The sequence below is a fragment of the Phyllostomus discolor genome, chromosome 14 (assembly GCF_004126475.2).
Source record: "Phyllostomus discolor isolate MPI-MPIP mPhyDis1 chromosome 14, mPhyDis1.pri.v3, whole genome shotgun sequence".
In the NCBI taxonomy this organism is placed as follows: domain Eukaryota; kingdom Metazoa; phylum Chordata; class Mammalia; order Chiroptera; family Phyllostomidae; genus Phyllostomus; species Phyllostomus discolor.
Window position 1 is genome coordinate 17,611,550 of NC_040916.2, and position 25,823 is coordinate 17,637,372.

Genomic DNA, 25,823 nt, shown 5'->3' on the forward strand with positions numbered 1-25,823 from the left:
GTTCCAACTGAGAAAATCATTTCTCGCCCTCTCTCAGGAATAGGTGAAGCACAGAAACAGGGGAGTGTGTTATTCGTGACCCCAGCCAGAAATTGCAAGGAGATGAGGACGCTCATCAGGAGATACAGTGCCCTGCATGGCGATGTCAAGCTTTGATTTTTTGGTTAAAAGAGACATTTCAAATAATTGTAGAGCCAACATTCCTACATTAACCTGTCTTGCTATTGTATATTGCATGGATTGCTCTGCTAGGGAAATCTGATCAATATATTAGATTCCTGGCAGAAAGATGCTATCAGACAATGCATGTATGCCTTGACATAGCTCAGTTTCAATTTATCCAAGAAGGTATTGATTTTTCTCTCACGGAAGTGCACACACACATACTAAGAGAGCTCACAGAGGATGGGGGTTGGGCAGGCATTTATTTAAGAACAGACAGCTCTGCCATTCCCTGGATGCATTCAAAATACCCTCTGGCTTGGTGACTTAATATTTGGATGATCTACACAAACTCCTCACATCAGGATTAAATCAACGGCTAATGAGGAAAAAAAACAGTTTTTCTATGCTCACTCTTTGAATACTAAGAACTCTATCAACTTCTTCAGAAAATGTAGCCCTTTTAGAATCCTATTCTAGGCTCACTTCATATGAAAAGACTCCTGAATCCACATTTTCCTAATTCAACTGGAATTAGTTCTGAATTATTTGATCACAGTCTTCTTGCCCACTACCTGGAGGCATATTAGCACTACCTTTATTCTCTGTGGTTCTCCCCTTGTTTCTGGTGGCCTCGTTCTGACTTAGAAGATTATGGCAATTAGTCAAGCTTCTCACTCATCATTTCCAGTCCTTCTGGGCTAGTATTATATTCCCTGGTCCCTCTGTAGTTAGGTGGGGTCGTGTGACCAGTTCTCAGCAATGAGTTATGAGTAAAAGTAATCTGTGACATTCCCATGTTGAGGTTTTAATTGTCTATGGAACAGCTTCCAGAGAAAAATATTGATATATTAGACTTCATAAAAATTAAGAACTTCAATATGACAAAAGACACCATTAACAAAATGAAAAGGCAAGAGCCAAATTGAGAGAAAATATTTTCAAAACATGTAACAAACGGTTATAAATCAATGGAGATGTGTGCCTCAGATATAAACAGGCATCTTGCTGGAGAAATAGAAATAGGATAAACATGTTAAAAGACACTTCATCTCAGCTGTAATGAGGGCAATGCAAAGTATAGTAACAATATGCCATTCTTACCTATTAGAGAAAATTAAAGCTAAAACCTAAAAATGCTTAATAATTTCCAGAAGTGGCAAGAGTGTGGGGCAACAGGCATTCTCATTCCTGCTGGTATAACCCTATCGGAGGGCAATGAGCAGTATCTTTCAAAGTTACAAAAAAGTGAATATTTTTACCCCCAAATTTTATTTCTAGGAACCTAACCTATAGAAATATTTGCATATACTATTCACATTTCTCGAATGCATACCATGTGTCAAGCCCTATCTGCTTTATTTATATTAATCTTTTCCCCTTAAGTTAAGTTCTATTCTTATCGAATTTTACAAACGAGAAAACAATGGAGAGAGACTAAGCAACTTGCTTAAGTTGACGCAACTATTAAGTGCAGGGATTTAGACCCAGAGTGCTTTCTTCCACGTGACACAGCAGACACTATGCTGTCGTTCTCAGAGAAATATGCATAGAGATACTTAATGCACCATTAGTTGTTATTTTAAAACAATGAATAAAACATAAATGGCCATCAATAGGAGAACTAGTTATGTGATCAATTGAAATTATAGAATATTATGCAGGAATTCCAAAGAACGAGCCCAAGAGAATTGAAAACATTTAGTCACACAAAAACATGTAGAATGTTTGTAGTAGCATTATTCATGACAGCCAAAAAGTGGAAACAGCCCGAATGGCCATCAGCTGTTAAACGCGGAAACCAAACGTGGTCTATCGTGCAATGGCATATTATTCAGCCATAAAAAGGAATCGAGTACTGACACCTATTACAGCATGGATGAACCTTGAAAACATTATGCTAAGTAAAAAAATCCAGGCACAAAATGCTACATATTGTATGATTCCTTTTATATGAAATGTTCAGAGTAGGCAAATCTAGGGAGACAGAAAATAGATTAGTAATTGCCAGGGAATTGAGGGGATAGGGGAATTGGGACTCAGGTACAAGGCTTCTTTTTGGGTGATGGAAATGCTCTGGAATTGGATAGTGGTCATGGTTGCATAACATGGTGAATCAACTAAAAAGCTTTGACTGGTATCCTTCTAAACGATGGAAATTTATGTTATGTGCATTTTATCTAAATTTAAAAAAAGAATAAAGTAAGTGTCTTTCCAGTAACACAGGAAACTGTTAAGTGAAAAAAGCAAACCTCAAAACAATATGAATAGTATGTGCTCATTTATGAAAGAGAAGATGTATGTGTTTGTAAATGCATAGAAAAATCAGCAAGAACACATAATTCGTTAACAGAGGTTTTCTCTAGAGAGAAAATGTATTTGGGAAAGAGGAGTAAAAGAAAGACAAACTTTTCCTCTATGTACTCCTGTTTGGAATTTCTTCACAATAAGCATATATTACTTTTATGATTTTAAAAACCACAAAAGTGAAAATAAAAGAATTTAAACATAATCAAGCATGTAAACAAAAATAACCTCCAGAAATAAACAATAGGCAAAACACTGGGATGTGATGGGAAAGCCTGAGGAGGTTGGTAGCCTTAGTGACTTAGGTAACTCTACAAAGCTTGTCTAACATCTCTGAGCCTCAGTCTCCTCCTCTGTCAAAGGAGGCATCTGGGCTTGATGACCACCATGAACCTTGAACCCCTAGAGAGAATCTTTAGTTTCCACAATAGGCCACCTCCCTTCTTGTTCTGTTACCAAGGTTACTTGCAGCTCCCGCTTTTCAGATCATGTTTTAGACAAAGCATCAAACACGCTCATGAATTTACACATACTCCAAGGTCATGACCTTATGGAAAAAGGATCATCAATCCCATTGCTCAGCTTCTGCTTAGTTGTGACCCTTTAGTTACACAGACTTATGGCTGAATTGAATAATAAAATAATTCTTGAACAAACAAGATAATTGTCTGAACGGTTCATTTTTTTGTGTATAATCCATTGAAATCTCATTTCAGAAAGCATGCTGCTCCAAAATAATTTATTTTCCTTTCATCATGTACTGTTGATTTTGCTGGCACTGGACAAAGAGGAGGTTAAAAGAGAGAGGCACAATTGCCCTAGGAAACCCAGGGGTGCAAAGGAAGAAGGCTTAATTAAATACTGTACATGAGCCCTGGCTGGTGGGACTCAGTTGGTTGGGCATCATCCTGCAAACCAAAGAGTCACAGGTTCAATTCCCAGTCGAGGTACATGCCTGGGTTGTGGGTTCAGTCCCCAACCCAGGCATGGAAGAGGCAACTGATTGATATTTCTCTCAAGCACTGATGTTTCTCTCCCTCTCTTCCTCCCACCCTTCTTCTCTCTTTAGAATAAATAAAAGAAAAAAATTTTAATACTGTACATAAATGAGCAAACAAATATATGAGAAAATGAGAGATAATTCTGTTCTCTTTTCCACCGGCATATCTGCTCCTTTGCCTGGTGTTCAGGCCGCTGCAGTAATAGTGGGGATGATGTACGTACCTGACAGCCCTGGAAGAGAATCAGAGGCTGAAGCCCATTCTCAAGGAGTTGGGCCAACTCCATCAAGCACAGGGCAGGCACGAGTAGATGCCCCCCAAGGTACCAACATTCTACCCTCTCCCATTTTCCATGGGAGACACTCAATTACAAAGAGTCAGACTTCAGAGCCTGTAAAACCAGGGCCCACATCATGTCTCTGCCACTGTCTTTCTCTGTGACCTTGGACAACTGTAAAAACTACAGGACTGTGTGGAAGGTTAAACAAGATAACATATGGGAAATGCCTACCATACTGCTGGGCACACACTGGGCACTTATTGAAAACATAATTGTTTTCCAACTTGTAATTTCAAAAGGACCCACACCTTGAGTTTTGCCCAAAGTAGACCTGGAGGCCTAATTCAACAGGTTTTCTTTCTGAGAGCAAGGGGACAGCCCTCTTTAAATCCACTCTTGTGGATTTTAAATGGACAGTTTTGACATTGACTTCCGAATCTAGAATTCTGGTCTCTGTATCTCTCCTGGCCATCAGACCCACCAGTTGAACTGTTTGGCTCTGGGGTCCCTCAAATGTGATTTGTGTCTGTATTGCTGGTCAGAATCATCGTGTAGCAAATGGAAGAATGGGAAGGGCTGCAGGATACGGAAGAAAAAGTGCTGAGTGGCTTCTACAAACAAGCTGACAGATCAAGTTATTTCTAAAAGAACAGATTTTAGCCCTGGCCAGTATGACTCAGTTGGTTGGAGTGTCATCCATAGACACATCCCAAAAGGTTATGGGTTCAATTTTCAGTCAGGGCACATACCCAGGTTATGGGTTTGAACGCTGGTTGGGCCATGTATGGGAGGCAGCTGATCTGTGTTTCTCTCTTACATCAATATTTCCCCTTCCTCTCTCTCTAAAAGCAATGAAAAAATGTCCTCAGGTAAAGATTTAAAAAAATTAAAAGAACAGGGATTTTAAACTTCTCTCTGAAGTGCTTATGCTCTCCCACAATGCCTGTGTAGGATAAATAAGGTAAAATATCCATGAGAATACGCCTGCCTTCACCTCTTTCCAAGCTGGGACCAAGAGTAGACTTGGTTCCTAGCACTGTCACTTTGGGGCACTTTTCATGAAGGAGACTCACACTGTAAGTGGGCTGCTGCATCTCTCCAGCTAGCAAGTTCTTTTGTTTGAGTATATTAGTTCTAATTCCTCTGAAAGAGAATCTCCTCAGCACAGCTACTCTTGTCCTGTCAGGCCCTCAGTGGCAGGGAGTCCCTCCCTCTGCTTGGGAACTCATAAAGGCTGTGACGGTGGAGACAGCCTTACACAGTGATAAGTGCTACATGCAGTGTGTGTGTGTGGCAGTTGCAGAATTTTGCAGAGTTGTTCTAAATCTAGGGCTTTTGTGCAACTAGTGCTTACTTTTCTCCTTTTCTAAATCATAAGAGTCACTTACGTTCTTGAGAAACTCCACACTTAAAGGAACTAGAATGAATCTCTAAGTCTCTCTCTCATCTTGATGTGGACACTAAAGAAAGCCTAGAATAATATTTTCTCATACACTCATTCATTTGGCACTCACCTGACATGCTCTAACCGAACATTTTTCCTAAAATGAAAGTTCAGATTATGTACCCAAGATGAATACTCTTACATAATCATTCTGTGAGTTTCAGAAAACTTCTCTAGGCAGGTTAAAAAAAAATAATGCTTGTAGAAAATGCTGTCTCTCCGGCATTCATCCTTTTTCTCTGCCCTGAGAAGCATCTATATTTCTTCATTAATAATAACAATGCTGCTGTCTTCTACATGAAATGTTCATTCCCCACTGCTGAACTCTTTCGATTTGCTTTTGCTCAGCCCAGTTTATCGTAGGACTAAGAAATCAGTTCAATTCTTCTGATTAACTTTATTTTTGCATCCAATCTTCAGGACTGAAAAAGTAACAGACGCTTATTGTAGAAAAAGCAAATCATACAGATGCCTGAGGAAGTAAGAAGCCCTGTCAGTCCTACTCCCAGACACAACAGCCATTAACAACGTGGTACATAGACTTTCAAATTTCCTCCATTCATATACCAACACATATGATATTTATACATATTTTTACATCAGTGGGATCTGCCATACGTCGTACTGTTTGGCGATTTTTGCTTCTTTTTGACAAACATTTTAGCTCTCTTTGTCAGGATCTGTAGCTTGATCTCAGCCTTCAGATAGCCTTTGACAAAGGAAAACGTCTGTTTCACAGAAACAGTGGATTTCTTATGTTTTGCTAATGCACACCTTAATCAAAACGAAGTCTAAGTGGGAAGATGAAGATACTGCTAGATGTTGAAAAAAAATCAAAGTAGGTTAATGGTTGCTCCTACTAAACAATATGTTGTAACTAACTCAGACTTAAAAAAAATATTGGACCATTTCATCTGCTTTTGGAATTAGCCAATGGACAAGAGGTGGAATGAGGAATGCTTTGGAAAATACCTTCTCGTGGGGTTGCCTTCAGGTAGTGGATTGCAAGCACTGAGGCATTTTCAATAGCTTGCCATTAGCTAGAAACACACTTCCCAACACCTCAGCGCAGATCTGTTAAAGCCTCTCATTTAGTGAGAAACACAAGACACAGATGATTCAGTGTGCCGGGCAATTCATTAACCCATCAAGGGCTTTCTCCCTGAGCCGGGGATAACAGGCAGAAAAAGAAGTGTAATCTTAATGAATAACAAAGAACGCTGCTGGAGGGAGGGGAACACACACAGACAAGACAAGCGACGGGCTTTCTTTTTTATCTGGAGCAACCAGTTGTCTCCTGAACTCACACAGATTTTCACCATAGATTGATCCTGCCTGGGAGTGAGACGCGTTTTTTTCCCAGCTGTCTTAGAAATGGGAAGGGACACATGCCATAGATCACGCTCACAGAAGGCCGTCTGTCTGGTATCCCAGGCTGCGGACCGTCTAAAAAAGAATCAAAGAAGTGGGCAGAGCCCTACCAACATTGTACGGGACACCAAAGAGAATGTATGTTCTCAGGCTGAGGTATACAGGCCGATGTGAGCCCAGGGATTACCTGAAACTTGGGCTTCAGGAACCCAAGTCATTGCCTTCAGAAAACTGAACACGTTCTGCTCTTTTTCATGTTTTTACATAACATTTGGGGATGCTGAGGCTGGATTTACAGGAAGCAAATGTTTTGTGCTAATGTTTTATGGATATTTTTTCAAAACCCTTTTTTCTTCTCTCCGTGTCCTTTCTTTCCTCCATGAGATATTTTGATATCCAACTATGATTCCTGGTTTTAGAATCTTCCTATTTCTAAAGAAAAATTTGTAAGTGCAAAATATTTAGAGGGTAAGCCTTCCTTCTTTGCCCTAACTAAATCTTTGGTTTGCTATCAGTAAGGCAAGACCCAACAGGTCGGTTGCTAGAAAATTCGTGCACTTTCTCAATGTAATACTGACAGTATATTAAAGTAGTAAGAAAGTAGGTTTGGGAAGGATAAAAGGAGCCTAATTGAAATTTCTTAAGCTATTTGCAGAGTTGTCTTAAGCTTTTAGCAATATTGGGCTCATTAATGATATTTATGTTAATAATTGTTCAGGTGATCCAATGTTTCAGTTTGCCCAGGAGAGGCCTGGATTGTGCCTGTGGTCTCAGTATAATAATTAATAGACCCGCTTTCTCTTTCAAAAGTGTTCTGGCTGGGGCACAAGATCCTATGATCACTCTATCAATTATGTAAGACAGTACTCTGCCACCATGGCGGAAGTAGAGTCATGTAATAACTGTACATTGAACTGTACATTTAATGATGACAGTTTTCTGTCAAAACTTTAAGTGCCCATATCCTTCACCTTAGAAATTTTTCTTCTATGAGTGTATTCTATAGAAATTCTCATGTTATGAGCGGATTATATATACGCATGCAGATGTTCACACACAAGAATGCTTAGTGAAAACTGGAAGAAGTCTAAATGTTCATCAACAATCTGGTTAGGTACAGTGGAATCCTATGTAACTATTATAAAAGAAGGTGGTATATCTGTATGTGTTGATGATACAGTGAAATGTTCAGGACAAGTTTTTAAATTAAAAATGCAAATTGTGGAAACGTCTATACAGCAGTGCTTGTTATGGCTGGACCTGACAAGCCTTGGATGTTCTCCCATAAACTCCTCCAGCTCCCACCCCCACAAACCACAACCAATCGACATCAACCTAGATACGAACTGCTTACAGTGCAAACGAAACTTCCAGTCTAATGAGATTGCCCCTCCCAAACCTCTCCAATGTAGAGACTTTGGAGATGCCATAATCTACGATATAATCCTGTTGTAATATGTATATTGGAAGAACATTCTCAAAACTTATTAGCTGACTACTTCTGGGGAGTGACTGTTATTCCCTGCTGTACTTTCATTTTAACCCATAATCATATATGGCTTATAATGTAAAAAAAATTAGTTTAAAAGAAATACATGTCAAGTCAGTTTGCCATATGAGAGCAGATATTTTAACTGTGTCTAGAGCTTCTGGGAATCCTTGGTTTATAGAGAAAGATTAGAGAGCCAGATCTCTGGTGTTTTTCCTATAAACATACTTGGGAGTGGATGTGGCATATTCTACAGTTATCTCCCAATTATCAGCGTAATTGAGGAAATGAAATTGAAATGCAGCTTTTTGTCTCCAATTTTTTCACCATCATTTTAACTGGATCAGTTAAGCACATACATGAGTTGTTTCCTCTGAATCTCTTTGGAAACAGATTCTAAAATATACACCGACTATTTAAAAACGATGGACTTTCACTTTTTTTCCCCTTTCATTTCTCTGCTCTGTCTTCTAGGACAAGCGTGACTCCAAAGAGTCACAGAAGAGGAATGAAGACTTGAAGAAGCTTTACTGTGAAATTAACAGATCAAATTGTACCCTTGCAGTTTTCAAGGGTTACACAATGTTCCCACTTAGTTTTAACTTTAGAGTGAAACAAGAAACAAAAGAAAAATAAGCTGATAGAAAAATCTAGAGTTGGAACTACCTCTCATAGATAAACATGCTCTAATTTTCATCTCTCCCTCCTCACTTGCACCTCCCTATGCACTTGGTTAGCAATTGCCCTTGGAGTGAAGACTTCACTCCAGGCTTGGCTCCTCTCTGCCTCTCAGTGCCCCTCCCATCCTCTGACCCCCTCCCCACCTCCTCCTTCCGGGCAGGAGGACTTTTAAATCAAACACTTCCTCCTCTCTGTTCTACTGCACTCTCTTATAAGGCTGCATTTATTTTATTTATGTTCGTTTCATCATTTGCTCCAGTCCCCTCTGCCACCCCCCATCTAGACTGTGGCTTCCTTCAGAGCACGGACTGATCAATACTACTTGAAGCATCAGTGCCTGGCACAATACTTGGCACACAGTAGGTACTTAAAAATGTTTTTTAAAGAATGAAACCTTGGCATAAAAAAAAACAGTCCCACCTCTGCTCTACAGAAAGAAGTCACAGAAATCACTGTAAACCATTCCAAGGGGCCCGAGGAAAGGATTCTCTTGGACAAGGTGCAGCCTCATTTTCAGCTGGCTCCCTGGCCGGAGTTCAGAAGCTTGTCTGCATTCCTTCCTCTGGTGGGTACTGGTTTGAAACGCTTTTTGTAACTGCTGCATTTTGCAGTTTCCCTAACCTTTTTGCTTCCTGGGAAATCAGAGTTTGAGCCTTGGAACTAAGTGGGTGGGATGACACACATTCCGCATTCACCTGTTGTTTTGGGTTGGCTTAGCCGTGTATAACACTGGATGAGCTGGCTCAGGAGACACAGTGACTCATGTCATTTTCTCTGTAATCAGGGGTGACCTGGAGCACTGTGGGCCAGGAAGAAATTAGTTTCTCGCACTGTCCCTCCGCCTGTAGATGAGTCTGGGCACCATCTCGACATCCATCAACATGACCAAATTAGTTGCTGCTCTAGCTGATAGTAATGGCGACGGCGCCCGGCCATGGAAGACCTTCCCGGCTTGGCTAAAAGAGGTTGTGACCTGCTTGCAGAGGAATGTAGTGGGAGTGTGAAAATCTGCATTTGACTGAAGCTTTAGATTAGAGACACAGTAGCATTAACTGGGCAATCAAACTCTTTTAAAACTCAGTGAATAGGAAGCTATTAGCTATTCAAATGATGTCAATCAGTTTAGGATTTATTGACTATTTCTATATTCCAGGGAAGTAGGCGCTGGGATGGAGGGTGGGGAGTGGATGAATGCAGGAAATGCCAGGCCGGAAGCGAGCTGGGAGCACAGACGTTGGTCACTCAAGACCACAGCCCTGGCACTGCAGAGACGATTGGGGTGGGGGGAGGGCCCAGCGGCTGTCCTGAGCACTCGGAGAATAGGGGGAGTACTACGGAAGGGTTTAAAAAGAATTCTGAAAGGGAGAATCAGAAGGCTCCTAAACATCAAGTGTAAAGTAGTCCTTCATTATGTTTGTTATCTCCTGGTCCAATAAGATAAAAAGACTAGGAGAAGCAGAACCAGGGGGAAACACTAGTACTGATAAAAACAGGCAAGATGATGAATTGTGAGGGCCTAATGATGTGCAGTTGCTTTGTTAATTTTCAGAAGTATCATACATGCAGGAAACAGGGAAAACATTTAAAAAGCACAAAGGACCCAGCAAACACATCAAAAAGCCAGAATTCATTGCACCCCTCAGAGACAACCTTACCTACCCTTTCCACGTGCACGCCTCGGTCTGATCCCTTGCCTGCGCCCACACTCACTCCCACGCACATCTTTCCCACAATGGCAGCTGCACCTTACTGCACACGCTGTTCTACAGTCTGGGCCTCGTATACCTTGAAACATATGGGGTAAGTGTCTGGGGGGCATTTTTCTCTTTCCATGGTTCTGTACGCTCCACCCTTCCCGCCCCGCCTCGCGGCCCGGTTGTAGGGAGGCCGATTGCGGTAGGCAGACCGGCTCACGCAGAAGCCTCTCTGCTCGCGGAAGGGTACACGGCTCTGCTGGAAAAGATGGCGAGGCTCTGCTGATTCGTATATTACTTTGCATATATTTTCTTTCTAGATTTAAAGGCATTTAAGCGAGCACGTAAGATAAAACAAAATTGGTTAAATGTAATCTACAGCCTACCATCCAGGGCCTCCCATCTGTGGGACTAAACCATGTCATCACAGCCTGGGGCCCGGAGGCTGATTCCGCGCTCAGCGGGAAAAGGTGGGATCTGCCAAAGGAGACACGCCTTCACAGTACGCAACGTACCTGCCCTACCCCTTCTTCCCCCGCCTCTTAGGCTGCAGACTCTTGACGCTGGCCAGTGGGGCAGAGTACTGAGCCTGAGTATTTCCCCTTGAGGCCCAGCCTCTCCTCCCCACTACTACTGCCTCAGTTTAATGCTTTTGTCGCGTGTGGATTGCTGCAAAAGCTTTATACATTGCCTTCCCACCCCTAATCTTGCCCCCTTCTACGACATCCTTAGCATTTGTAGATAAATAAACTTTCTAATAAGAGGATTTGCCTGTTTCTGTTGTCTATTACGATATAACAAGGCGTGCCAAAACTTAGTGGCTAAAGACAACTGCCGCTTTATTATGCTCACAGATCCCGTGGATCAGGAATTCAGACAGAGCGTAGCGGGGCTGGTGTCTCTGTGCCCGGAGGGATATAGAGCTGGGGTGGCTTGACAGGCTGGGACCCGAACGGCTGCAGTTGGAAGATGGTCCCCTAAGATGCTTCTTTCCCTGCCTGAGTGGTGCCGGGCTGCAATGCTGAAGGAAGGGTTCAGCTGGGGCTGTCGACCGGAGGACCCCTGGGCGGCCTCCTCAATATCATGGCCGCGGGTGGTCAGACTTCTCCCGTGGTGGCTCAGTGCTGCCAGTGCTAGTATCTCCGGGGAGCAAGGTGAAGCTTCATGGCCCTTTGCGACCGAGCCTCAGAAGTCACATAGCTAGTATTTCCACTGTATTCCATCGGGCAAAACAATTACAAACCTGCCTCACTTCAAGGGAAGGGAACATAAATTCCACCTCTAGATGGGAACCATGTCAAAATGTTGGGAGCTCTGCTTTAAGTCATCTATTTTCTAGATTTGCTTAAGCATAAAAGATGATTTTTAAAAATACACGGCAACTGTTAAAGATTAAAGGAGGGAAGGAGACTTTCACTCTTCCTTCTCTGCACTTCCAAAGGAGGGAAAATCTAGTGGGATTACTAATGATTTTTTAAAAAGATTTTATTTATTTATTTTTAGAGAGGGAAGGGAGGGGGGAGAGAGAGAGAGAAACATCAATGTGTGGTTGCTGGGGGCCGTGGCCTGCAACCCAGGAAGGTGCCCTGACTGGGAATCGAACCTGCGATGCTTTGATTCGCAGCCCGTGCTCAATCCACTGAGCTATGCCAGCCAGGGCTTGATGATTTTTATTTTGTACAGAAAATTGCTTCCCCTATTCTCTCAAGCCTGCAAAGGACACTAGGATAGGCCCTAAGCGAACACATGCTAAAGAAAGTGCCAGGCCACCTCGCTATGCAGGGAATGCAAAGGCTTGGTGCAACTGCTTCGCCGTTGTCTGTGGACACCCACCTTGCGGCTGTGGAAGAGAAGCTAGAAACATCCTTTGGGAGGGTTAAGCGGCCAGACCAAGGGCTTTGCAGAAAGTGATCCTGGTGCTATGTTTCACATCCCATCTCATCCCCACTCTGCCATTGAAAATAACCCCTTACCTTAAACCAAATGAGAGGGCTTCACAAAAACCATTTGGAGATCTTGGCCTGTATCACCTGGAGCTTGAGGGTCACAAGGACCAGAGATTGACTTTCATCAGAGGAAGCCTAGAGGTAAAGGGCTAGCTGGGGAGGCCCGCTTTGCAGCAGAACAAAGAAAGAGGACTCATTGGCAGGGAGCTTCACTCTCACTGATGCGTGGGCCCTGGAATGGAGGAGACCCATCCATGGGTCACTGCAAATGGCATGAAGGATGCCACCCAAGAGAGCCACCTGGAAGGTGAAGAGACCTGGCAGAAGTACACTCTAGCCAGGGGTCCTTTGTAGGTGGATCTCCAAGGTGCCAATGCCACACCAGGTGACAAGTGTATCAGTCACACAAGTCTGGGCCATTAGCCTCTAATGCCTCCTCCAGGGCCTAAGGAAAGAGCAGCTGGTGGTTAAGGCTTCCAACTTGTGGGTCTTTCCTTAGAACCTGTTTCCTGTGGGGCATTTTGGATGAGAGTTCAAGATCTAGAAGTCATGTGCAGAGAAAGTTGGATCATACAGAGTTCAGATAACTGCTAATTTTGCTTCAGAACTTGATGCCACACTCCTATCACATTCCTTTTGTATTTCAATCTAATAAAACACATTTGTTGTCTTTGTTTTGCTTTCTTACTTTCTTTTGTTTTGCAGCAAACTATATTTTCTTATTCAATAAGTGGTTGTTACCTTTCCAGAACCAGCCACTGAAGTTGCAGATTTCATTTCCAACTTGGGTGAGAACTGCCTACTTCTTGGAACTCTCGGCTGTTCGTTCGTATTCATAGGCAGCCATGAAGTTCTCAGATTCTTAGATCAGAAGGACTACAGTCCTTCATGTTTATGCAAAGTTTAAAGGTTTGCAGATACACTGGAATTTCATATCATCTGAATTTCACACAAACCTGTGAAAGATTTGATAGATGAAGACAGGGAGATGCAGCAGGCGCAGGTGACTTGTCTGAGATCACAGAGGTACTTTGTGCCAGAGCCAGGACCCTGCTGACTCCAAACCGAATGCTTTGTCCTGCAGTGAGTGCCACGGCTTCCTCTATCTTACTTAGTACGTGGCCCTGTGTCAATGTGATAAGGCCATTAACAACAGACATTACAGCCTCTCGTGGTCCAGAGAGAGTTCAGAACAAAGTCAACAATGGCCGTGTCTCCTGGAGGACTGTCAAAATCCTTCCAGGAAGCAGCTAAGCCATACGCAGTGTCTAAGAAAGTAAGAATTATATCAAGAATTCACTTCACATGTTGATTTTCTTGAAGCCAGCAGCGTTTTTGGTTCAAGTCATTCTGATAATGAAGTCAGAGCATGTCCTGTGTCTTTAATAACGACCCACCCCCTTCTTTTCCCTTGGCAGTGGCACTTGGCCAATGGCAGACTGGAAAGAGAGTTATGTCTCCTTAGAGAGCTTCTAGCCTGTCCCCTGGGATAAATTTGCGGGACAAGTTAGGCATGATTTTCATTACGGAAAGTTCCCCATTAATTCGTTTACTCTAGTTGTGCATTCTTGCTTTTATTTATTTAAAGAGTAAATATTCTTCCTCTGAATAAATGGAACAAGTATGGCTTGTTAAAGATGACGGACAGGATTCAAGTCTCTGCTCTGTCAGTTCCAGGCAGTGAGCTTGGGCAGGTTCCTTAAACCTTCCGGCCTCGGTTTCCTCATCTGTTATACAGGAGTGACCCCCGCCCATGAGTCCAGATCACGGACGAGCATGTGAGCCCATCTCATTAGAGCGCATCTCAGCACTCAGGAAGAAGCTATTTCCTACTGGGAACAGAGACACTGGAAGGCTGTCTGCCTGGAGCAGCTCCAGCCACCTGCCCCCAGAACGGAACCTGAGAGCAAAGCCAAATCGCACAAAGGAAGGTGGAGCCATTCCAGGAGATGGAGGGGGACGAGGTTCGAACAGCACCGTGTGAGAGTCCACTCACATCTCAAGCCAGCCCTATTACACAGCTGGGCTTCCCAGTCGGGCGAGCCCATGAAAACCCTGTGTATTCATACCTATTTGGTTCAGGTAAAATCAAGAGGATCCTAAATGATATTCTACCTAAATCTGAGGGGGAAAAATAATGTAAAGTGCTTAGCAAAATACCTGGCACACAGTAACTGCTCAATAAAAGTTAGTTTGATAGTGCTTCTTCTGGAGTTTAGTCCAGAAAAAAGAAGACTTCATTACTTATTTTGAACACTGAGCAACTTTTGCCAGGAGAGGCCGAATCTGTGAAAGTATGATATCACAGATACCAAGAAGCCTTTCCTATAATCTAAACCGCCAGTCTTTCCTTGCTATTAATAGCCCTAGATGTCAAAAATGGTCACCAACCCCTCAGTTTGAAGATATTCCCACAGAGGTTTCTCATTCTGCCATAGCAGCTATGTCAATGACGTCCTTAACTCCATTCCGAGGGCAGGTTTTGACAGTGGCCCATAGCGGTAGTGGATGGAGGCCACAGGGCGCCCTCAGGGAGCAAGGGGGCATGGCTACACCCAAAGGAGACTGCAGGAGTGAAAGCCCAGCTATCTCCCTGTGCAGTTTTGCTCTGGCTGTCCTGGCTGGGCACCCTCACGAAGTCCGCATCTGAGATTTCTGAACTGAAAGAACATGTAACCCAGCCCTCCTCTTCCACCCATGTAGCCTCCAGGGCCCAGCCCTCAGCAGCAGATGTTCCAAAGGAAGCCAGGACCACAAAGGACAAGGCCGACGAAAGACGGTGGAGGCAGCCCAGGCTGGCAGGGCCGAGGAACGGCTGCGTGACAAGAGAATGAAAACCTTGCTCCTGTCACATAGGCACGAGCCAGGTATCTGGATCATCTGTGATTCTGGCCTGTGAGGGAGATGGCTGGATGCGAAGAACGGAGAAGCTGCCTGGGTCGGGTATGGAGTAAACAGTTTAAAGTTCTGTTAGAACAGGAACAGACATGCCCCGAGGGGAGGACCTGAGTCAGAGTCATAGTTCAAAGAAATTAGGCAGAGATTCCTGGAAGCGACGATCTAAACAACTTGAGACACCTCAAAGCTTCAGTGGCATTCTTCCTGGCTCCCTCCTTTTTTTCCTTCCTTCCTTCCTTTCTTTTTTAAATCCTTTCTTCATTCTCTCTCTCATTTTGTCTTACAGTCTTTAACCTAGAGTCCTTGTTTTCTTTCTGCTTTGGAGGATCAGGAATGATTTTACAAAGCTGGTAACATCTCCGTTGAGTTTTCTGAGAAGAATGAGAATCCGTAAGATTATCAAGGGAAGAAGGATATTCCAGGCAAGGGGAACAGCATGTGCAGAGGCATGGAGGACTGTTCTGGGAAGTGCGAGTGGTTGCATGTGGCTAGAGTGAAAGGCAGAATAAAGGAGGATGACAGAAGACAACACTAATGGGGTCGGTGGGACCTTATGAGTTGGGATACACACTGGAAGTTCCCATCCTACGAGCCCTTCTTCCTCCTTACTAGCAGAATTTTTATTTTGTTCAGGTGGTAAAATGCCCAGGACCAGATCATACATCACCATTGCCCTAAGCCAAGTAGAGCAATCCCCTTTACCTTTGATGATAATGCTTGGACCAGGGCTGAGTATGGCACTCAGTTCTGGCCAGAAAAAAAAAAAAGAAGAAATCTGGTAGAAAGCATTGAGGGAAAGAGTTTGAGCCCAAATACTTTTAAAAGAAAGAAAACTCACGTGTCTGTGTCTATCTATCACGTGATACCCATCTGTGACGTTGGCGAGAATGTGATATCTATCCGTGACGCTAGTGAAAAGCCCGAGGGTGGACACCACACACCGAGGATGGAAGAGAAAGGACAGAGAGCCAGAAAGTGGACAAACCAATTGTAAGGCTGCCTGCCTCAGGACTTTTAGCTGAGGGAGCAACAGATATCCTGCTGTTAAAGCTAGTGTTAATTGCGCTTCCAGTCAAATTTGTCACAACCGCTGTCATGCCAAGGATGACATTTGTAGGTATGGCTAAGGAGTATGGACCTTATCATGAAGACGAGTGGGAGCTACGGGAATCCAGCTTAGGCAGGGGAATGAGTTGCTGGCTCTGTGCTTGTGAACCAGGGCTCTGGCTGTGGGGTGCAGAATGGGCTGCAAAGGGCAAGACCAGACAGAGAGACCGGTTAGGGGGCTGCTGCAATTGCCCAAGAGATTGGGGAGAACCAAAGCAAAAGAAGTAACAATGGTAATGGAGGTGAAAAGGATCAGTCTGAGAGCTATTTTTAAGTCAAAATAACATAACTTAGTGACTATGTGGATGTGAGAGGTGGGGAAGGCAGGAGAAACAAAGGTAGCTTGTGGTTTCTGACTCAATGGACTTGAGAGGCTGGTTGAATGATCCCAGGCTGGTTTCCACATTTCAAGGAGGTCAAATTGAAAATATGAAAACAGATAGGTCTCATCTCTCCTGGCAGCTGATTCCCAAGAGCACGTTTTGCTGAGAGGACTTAGAAGGGACCAGGAGGACCATCTTGGGGAAGGAAAAACCCCTCTTTTCCTGGTGGATCCCCCGGTTTATTGGCGCAGAGCTCCACAGCGGGCAGCTTTGATCTTCTGTCTGCCTTTTAGATCCAGACTGACAACAATGCACGAAGTGAGACGTGGGGCTCCATGATGCGCGAGTGATGCCCGAGCATATAAATTGAAACTAGCAAAATGTCATTCCCCACTCACACTCTAGACTTGTCCTTTATTAAAGTTCCCGTAAAAGCCTTGTCCACATCCCCTGACGTTCACTCCTGGCCACAAAGGCTTTCCCTTCTGCAGTGTCTTTATCATCCAGACCTGCCAGGTGCAAGGGGAAGCTATTTGCTTGAGACAAAACAGTTATACCTTTTTTCCTAATGGCCAAAAAGAAACAAAAAAACAAAAATCAATGAAACAGGCAACAGAGACGTCTTCACCCCAGAGGGGAATGATGCAAACCGGGCATAAAGCCCAGAAACTGTTGCCAGGATACATGGCTGCCGGGTGGCAGAGGTCATGGGACCAAGGAAAGGGTTTCACACATGACTAATTGGTTGTGTTTTATTTCTCCTTACAGAAGGATTGCCTTGGTCTCACCAAGACTTACTACGGTTCGAATATTTAATCTCTCTCACTCCCGTACCACGTTTTTATGTTAGTTTCACGCATTACCTCATTTGATGGGGGGAAAGGTTGAGGAATGCAAGGGTCCAGATTCTTCCCTGTATTCAAGGCAATTCTGAAGGGTCATCCCAGCTCCAGGGCTTCCCATGGGATCAGCCCAGGCCTCTGCAGCAAGGGCATCATAATTCACAGTCTCCCTCTGCCTGTTTCGCTCCCACCCTTAGAGGTGTTGTTCCTGGTAGCACCCGCCCCCCAACAAAATCCCTGTATGTGTCAAAGAAAAACCAGAGGTGGATAGTAGTTAAAGAAGTAGAAACGTTTTTATTCAGGACTATTGCAATCGGGGAAAAGAGACTGTAGAGAACTGGGCTCAACTCAGAATACAAGAAGGACAAGTGGGGTTTTATAGCCAAAGAGCAAGGGTTGGGGGGCAGTGGATGGAAAATTACTAATAGGAAACATCAGGGGTAAGAGGGGATTCTGACTAAACCGACCTAACAGAATTCTTGCTGCAGGTGGGCCAGGGGGTCACACATCACATGGGGGATGCTGGGGAGTAAAGAATTTGAACAGATATGGCAGGTGGTCAGGTATGAAGGGTGGGAGATGCTCTCTAAACTGACTTAACAGGCTTCTCACTAAAACTGAGCGATGACAGCCTGACAAGGACAGATGCCAAAGTTAAAGGTCAACACCCAGTGGAGGAGCGGCCTTGGAGGAGACTGAGAAGGATTTGGTCAAGGAGAGAATCTGTCATATGCAAATTTCTGTCTGTTTCCTAGGGAACCTGACCTATGACACCAACATAAAATCATCAATCAACTCTATTTTTCTAGGCACACATGCATACTCACACACATTTCTATTTGTTCTTGTTGTCATCATTTTATTAATTGTAAAAAGCTATAAAGCTATTTTAATTCCAACAAAGAAGCATAATCTCAAAATAAATGTAAAATTCTTTTAGCTGAATAGATGTAGTTTAAAGAAAAACTAAAACCACTGGTTGACAAAGACTTCTTAGAAAGGACACAAAAAGCATAAGCCATAATAGAAAAATTTGGTATATTAAACTTTATCAAAATTTAAAGTGTGCCTTTTAAATGTCACTAAAAGACAGGCACAGATTAGGAGAAACTATTTGCCAAAATATGTTAGACAAAGAATTTGTTTCCAGAATATATAAAGTACTCTCACAAAGAAATAAGAATAGAAACTCAGTTTTCAAATGAGCAAAAGATCTCTTAATCAAAAAAGAGATATAGATGGAAAAGAAGCCAACAAAAAGAGGCTCAGCATCATTAGTTATTAGGGACATGCAAATTAAAACCACAATGAAGTATCTACAGACCCATCAGAATGGCAACGAGCAAGCAAGCAAGCAACCAACCAACCAACAAAAAAACCCTGATAAGACCAAGTGCTGACAAGAATGTAGAGAAACTTGAACTCTTATACATGATGTAGTGATGCAAAATGGTGCAGCCAATTTGAAAAACAGATTTTTATAAAGTTAAGCATACATTTAGCAAATAACCCAGGAATTTTGTTCCTGGATATTTACTCAAGAGAAGTAAAAACATGTGTTCACACAAAGACCTTTTTACAAATGCTTATAGCAACTTATTTATAATTGTGAAGAATGGAAAACAATCAAAATACCACCAGATAAACAAACTGTGGTACACGATACAATGGAATTTTACTTGGCAATTAAAAGAAGGAACTAATGACAGCAATTCCACCCCTAGGAATGTACTCAAGAGAAATGAAAACATATTTCCACACAAAAACTTACATGAAAATGTTTATAGCTGCATTATTTATAATAGCCAAAAAGTAGAAAAAAATAAATACCTACCAACTGATGAATGGATAAACAAAATGTGATATACCCATGCAATGGAACATTATACAGTAATGAAAAAGAATGAGGTGCTGATCTGTGCCACAACATGGATAAACTTTAAAAAGAGTAGTCTAGCCGGGGAGGGGGGGATGGATGGGATGGGGGTAAAGGGCAGAAAACTGTACCTGAACAACAATAAAAATAAAAATTAAATAAGAAGAGTAGTCTAGAACCCTGGCTGGTGTGGCTCAGTTGGTTAGAGTGTCATGCCATAACTGAAAGGTTGAGGGTTCAATTCCTGGGAGAGGCACATAGCTAGGTTGCAGGTTTGATCCCTGGTCCAAGTGTGTACAAGAGGCAACCAATCAATGTTTCTCTCTTACATTGATGTTTTTCTCTCTCCCTTCCTCTGTCTTAAAAATGTCCTTGGCTGAGGAAAGAACAAAAGAGAGGAAGGAAGGAAGGAAGGAAGGAAGGAAGGAAGGAAGGAAGGAAGGAAGGAAGGAAGGAAGGAAGGAAGGAAGGAAAAGACGCCATACAGCAAAGACCACAATTGTACATTTCATTTATCTGAAATGTCCATGAAACAGTTTGGCAGTTGTCTAGGTCTGGGGTTTGGAGAGAAAGGGAAGCGACTGCTTTAGGGGTTCTTTTTGAAGTGATAAAATGTTCTAAAATTGACTGAGTGAGGATGGTTGCACAACTCTGTTTACCAAAAAAATTTCTCCAACTCTGTTTACAAATTTACAAAAAAAACCCAAACAAACAAAAAAAAACCCCAACATTGAATTATACACTTTAAATGGGTGAATTGTATGGTATGCAGATAGTTATCTTTAAAAAAGTAACAAACTCTATACATACAATAATATTATGCTAACTACATACAGCGCCGTCGGAGCACTGGGAATGTCGAGGGGAACACTGTGTGAAGCGCATGATTGTCTGACCACTGCGCCCAAAACCAGTACACAGAAAGAAAGAAAAAAGAAAGATTATTCTATTATTCACCAGCATATATAGCTAAAAGTTTAAAAAAAATTACAGATTAAAAAAAGAATGAACTAATGAAACACATAATAACTTGAATGAACCTCAAAATAATAATACTAAGTGAAAGAAACTAAACATAAGAGACTAATTACAGCACAATGGCATTTATGGGACATTCTGAAAATGAGACCTGTTGGGACCGAAGTTAGATCAGCGTTTGCCAGGACCTGGGGGGAAAGGGGAGGTTTACTTTAAAGGGGCCACAGGACATTTGGGGGGTGCTGAAAATATACAATCTCTAGATCACGGTGGTGGTTACACAATGGGTTACATTGCTCAATGCTCGTATGTAAAAGGGGCAAATTTTCTTGTGTTAAATTCTACCTCAGTAAACCAAACTTAAAACCAACCTCACTGCATTGTGTTGTGTTTTTGTTTTGCCACAGACTAGTGTAGTGACAACTCTGTCACCTACCAACCCTGGCTTGTGGATGTGAAGGGAAGCAGGGAGAGCAGGCAGTGGCGACAGCATCCAAAGAGAGTGTCTCTAGACAGGTGGAGTCTGCAGCCCGTGTACAGGCTGAGGAAAGGAATTTGCTGTGAAGGGAGAGAGCAAAGTTACGGGGGGCGGGGGCTGGGGAGCTGATGGATGGAGAAAGAAGACTACTTAGATCAGAATTCTTGGTGGTAAACCACAGAAACCCAATTCAAACAACCTTAAGCAAAAAGGAAAATAGTTGGCTCACATAACTGAAAAATCCAAAACTTTAAAAGCAATGTTGTCGGTGCTTGTCTTCGCTCAGGCTGTTATAACCAAACAGCCTAGTCTGGGTGGCTTAGACAACAGACATCGGTTTCTCTCTATTCTGGAGGCTGGGAGGTCTGTGATCAGGATGCCTGCGTGGGCAGTGAGAGCCTTCCTCCCCACGTACAGGTATCTACCTGCTTACTACATCCTCAGGTGGCAGAGAGAGGGCGGGACTCTGGCCTCTTCCTCTTCTGATAAAGGGCACTAATCCCATCACAAAGACCCTATCCTCTTGACTTCTTTTAAATGTCATTGCCTCCCTAAGGCCCCACCTCCAAACCCCATTGTATTGGGGGGTTAGGAAGTCAGCACATGCGTTTTGAGGGGACACAAACATGCATCATAATAGGACTCTAGCTGTCTGTAATTCCTGGCGTCGTTGGTCTCTCCTCAGCCTGGTTCTTAGCCAGGTTCCCTCCATATGAAACAGGCAGGCTCACACTGGTCTTATAGCTGGCAATTGCAGAGAAAAAAATTCAACCACCTGTCCTCCAGTGCCCCATCCACCCTTGAAACAGACGCTAATTGGCCTTATTTGGGTCGTGTCCCACCTTGCACTAGGAAAAGCAGGGTCACATTATTTATGGGCAGCCCAAAGCATGTACAAATGGGGAGGGGAGTTAAAAAGGAAGGCGTGCAGGGCAGACGGGAAGCAAAAAACATTGCAGATATTTGTCACAGACCCACAGGCTTGGGAGGGGATAGAATTCGAAGGACAAAGTCACTTCGTTAGGAGATTCCTTCCTGTGACCTGATGGGAATCCGATGAGGATGGATGAAACATAGAAAGGGTGGGTGGTTTTCGTTAGAGAGCGAAGAACATGGGCAGGAAATGGAAGTCATTTGCATGTATCAGCTCCTCCTTTTTCTTTGAAGAAGTAAGGTCATTTGCTGGAAGTGAATGAGGGGGGGGGGGTAGAAGTAGAAACCTTCAGGGAGTGGTGGAAGGTTTAGAAGTACTGGTAGGGAGATTTGGGAAGGGAGCATATAGGGACAAAAAAAAAAGGATTGCCAAATGGCACTGAGGTTGGAGATCAAAAATTCTACCCATCCCTCAGGGCTCAATTAAGACATGTTCTTGACGTAATTGTACCCCTGTTGGAAGATAGCTCGCACTCCTCCCAGCTGCTTGCCATCCGGGCCACTCTCACAGCCCTTACCACGCCTCCACAGTGCTAAGGAGTCTGCCAGCCGCCGCGCTCAGCTTCCCGACTTTGGAGACCTGACGGTTTGGGTAATGAGTTTAGACACTGATTACCTGGGGTTCTTTAGTGTTGGAGAGTGAGTAGGAAAAGTTTGGGGAGAAATGAGTCTATTTTAAAATGTATCTGAATCTGTTCATGTCCTGAGTTTGGTTAGCAAAAGTTCTGATAAAGAGTTTGAATAGTGAGGATAATCCAGTCGTGTGCACATGTGTGTGCGTGTGTGTGTGCACATATATGTGCACGCCCCTGTTAATTTGCCTGCTGGATTGTATTCTCTTGAAGGCAAAACCCTTGAGTGACTAATTTTCATGTCTCCACGGGGCCTCATATGTGGTGGGGGCTGAACATTTATTTGTTAAATGAATAAATAAAAGCCAGCTTCCCTCTCCCTGCTTTTCTTTGTTCCTGCAACACCTTACTGCTCCATTAACACAATTGAAGGTGAAACTTTAAAGAACGGCTCTTGTCATTGGGATTGCTTCCAACTGCAATTATAAGCACGTGCTTTTCTTTTCCTTTACCCCACCCCATCGGACAAAACCTGAATCAATTCCAAGAGATGGATTTTGCTGCCTGTGTAAAATGTTCTGGCTTCTACTCAAACGGACATTGCAGGAGTGTATAAAAATGGCTTTGTTCTCCACACGAATGAATTCATTTCAGCAGGGCACAGTTCCGATTTCTGATTACCTTTTGGGAGGGTAGAGCATTAAGGAATTTAAAGGTATCATTATTGTCTGAAAACTGCTGAATAAGGAAGACCTACGTGGTAAACAACTCGCTCAACTGCCGGAGTACATCTGAGATAAGGGAGCACATTCTTTATTGTGCCTGCAACCTGTTTCCTATGCAAGAACGGTCCACGCCTTGCTTTCGGAAGAACAATAACATGTAACCTTGAACATGCAATACAGCTCTCTAGTGCTTGTTCTTCATTTGTAACTGTATCCCTTAGACAAGGCTGAATCTCTGACTCCAACAAAAAGATGAAGAGATTCTGGTAATGGCTGAAACGTCTTTGTTTCTGGGTGTTCATGTGTGTGTGGATAAGGCTAATGTGAACACATAGTTGGTGTTGAATAAGTAGTCACTGGAAGAGTAGATAAAGAAACAGACTCCCTCCCCTGCTGAGACCCAAGCTTAATAAAAGCATTTTCCCAGGAGGAGGAAGAGAAACTGAGTCCCTAGTCTCTATGTTTCATAAGTACCTTAGAACTGTGTTCAGGGACTCAGGAATTTGGGAAAAGACAAGAAATACACATTTCTGACCATGCACTCAGGTTGGAGGTTAACCCACTTCAAAGCGGGGGGCTTCCATGTTTCAGTTCAGAACAGCCCACAGAGGTGATTTGTCTAAATAGGAACACAGGGAGGCAAGGCATCGGATTTAATCTCCATTTGTGCTTCTAACTAGTTCTGTGGCCTTTGCCATGCATGCAATTCTCCTGAGCCTCAGTTTCCCATTTGTAAAATGAATGCGTCTCCTAGGAGCTTTATGAGAATTAGATACTATATATAAACACGTGTAAGATTGAACCTGGCATATTTGTTCACTCAACAAGTACTTATGTGACAGTCAGTAGGGATATAAAGGCGAAAGAGATAAGATTTCATACCTTGAAGAGCTTATACTCTAGTGGGAAAGACATACAAATAAGTGAATATAATTATCGAATATAATTATTGAATATAATTATCTTCACACAAATAAGTGAAGATAATTATCGATGGTGCATTATGGGAGCAAGAGGAGAAAAGTCTAAATCAGACTGAGGAACCTAGGAACGCTTCCTGGGGGTGGCAATGCCCAGCTGAGCTTTGAAGAAGTAGGAGTGACATAGACCGAAATGGGAAGGTCCTTCCAGACACAGAGGACTGTATGGGCAAAGTCAGGGCGGTGTGAAACTGCTGACTGTTTAGGGAACAACAGAGAGTTCGGTAAGACTGGAGCAAAGGTACACGCGTGGGGGAGGCAGCTGACGGGGCGAGGCCGGCAGAGGCCAGATGGCGAACAGCCTGGGGCGACCTGCTTGAAGAAAGTGAACTTTACCTCCAAAGGAATGGGCAGTGGAAGGGTGAGGCAAACCAGGTTTAGGCTGAGAAAGAGTTCTCGGGGTGCAAGGTGGGGGAAGGATTGTAGGGGTGCGGCTTGAAGGCATGGGGTTCGATCTGAGATCTCTATAGTAATCCAGATGGGGTGAAATGAGGGCCCGAGTGAAAGGAGTGGGAACGGGGAGGAGGAAATGGATATAAGAGCCATGTAGGAGGTAGAGCTTGCAGGGCAGGAACACGCGGCAGGCGGTGAAGGAAGTGAAAGCGTCTAAGATGATGCGTGTCCAAGTAGGTGGACGAAATTGCCATTCGCTGAGAGGGAGATCGCAGGAGAAGGAGCAGGTCTGAGATGGGAGTGGAGCAGGTCAACACGGTGCTTTCCAGTTGCTCAGTTTTACTGTCTATGAGTCATCTGGGCAGAAATATCCAAGAGACAATCGGTTATAGCGATCTGAATTTAAACTGTGAACTGGAAAGAGTGACCGAGACTGCTGGTTGTTCCAGTGGTTATTTATTGCTTCTTTTTCTTCAGTACTAAAATTTCTCCCCTTTCTTCCTCCCTCTTTTCCTTCCTTCCTTCCTTCCTTCCTTCCTTCCTTCCTTCCTTCCTTCCTTCCTTCCTGTTTTCATTGCTGATTACAGGTCCACTTAGAATAAAAACTTCATTTCCCAGCATCTTATGCAACTGGGTGAGATCACATGACAAAGATCTAGCCAATGAAATGCAAGTGAAGTGTCACGTGTGAAGCTCTAAAGACCTTACTTTAGATTCACTCAGGCCATGGGTACCCTGTGCCCTCCTTCTGCATCTGTCCCTTCCTCCATTGTCCTGCCTGGAAGATGATAGATGTTGCAATCTTGGACAATAAGGTTGAGACCCGTTAAAAGAGAAAATGAGAAAGACCCAGCGCAGGGCCATCACTTCGCCCTCCACCAGAGGGATCTTCCATTCTGGATGTGTGTGTAATGCCGCCTGTGAGGCCATCAGTGGGGCTCAGAAGCTGGGTCTCTGCTATCAGGAGCTTCAGAGTAGCTCTGGACTATTTACTCAGACATTGATGTGAGAAAGGAAAGAGATCCAAACTTTTCTTTTGTTTAAGCTTTTAAACTAGCCATATTTGAGTTTTCTCCTGCTTGCCACAACATCTAATCCTAAACCACTCCAAGAGTCAGCAACCTATGGGGGAGAGTTGAAACCACAGATGCAGATCCGGTTACCCAGGGGCTGTGCACGGGGGTGGTGCAGGGAGCAGCAGATGATGACGACAGAGCCCGGGAGGCAGGGCGCTTGAGGGGTCCCGAGACTGTCCCTTCCAAATGGTTCCTTTGCTGTATGCTCTTCTTTCCTGCCTTTGGGAGGAGACTCAGCCTTCTCTACTCCTTCAGGTAGGAATCCAT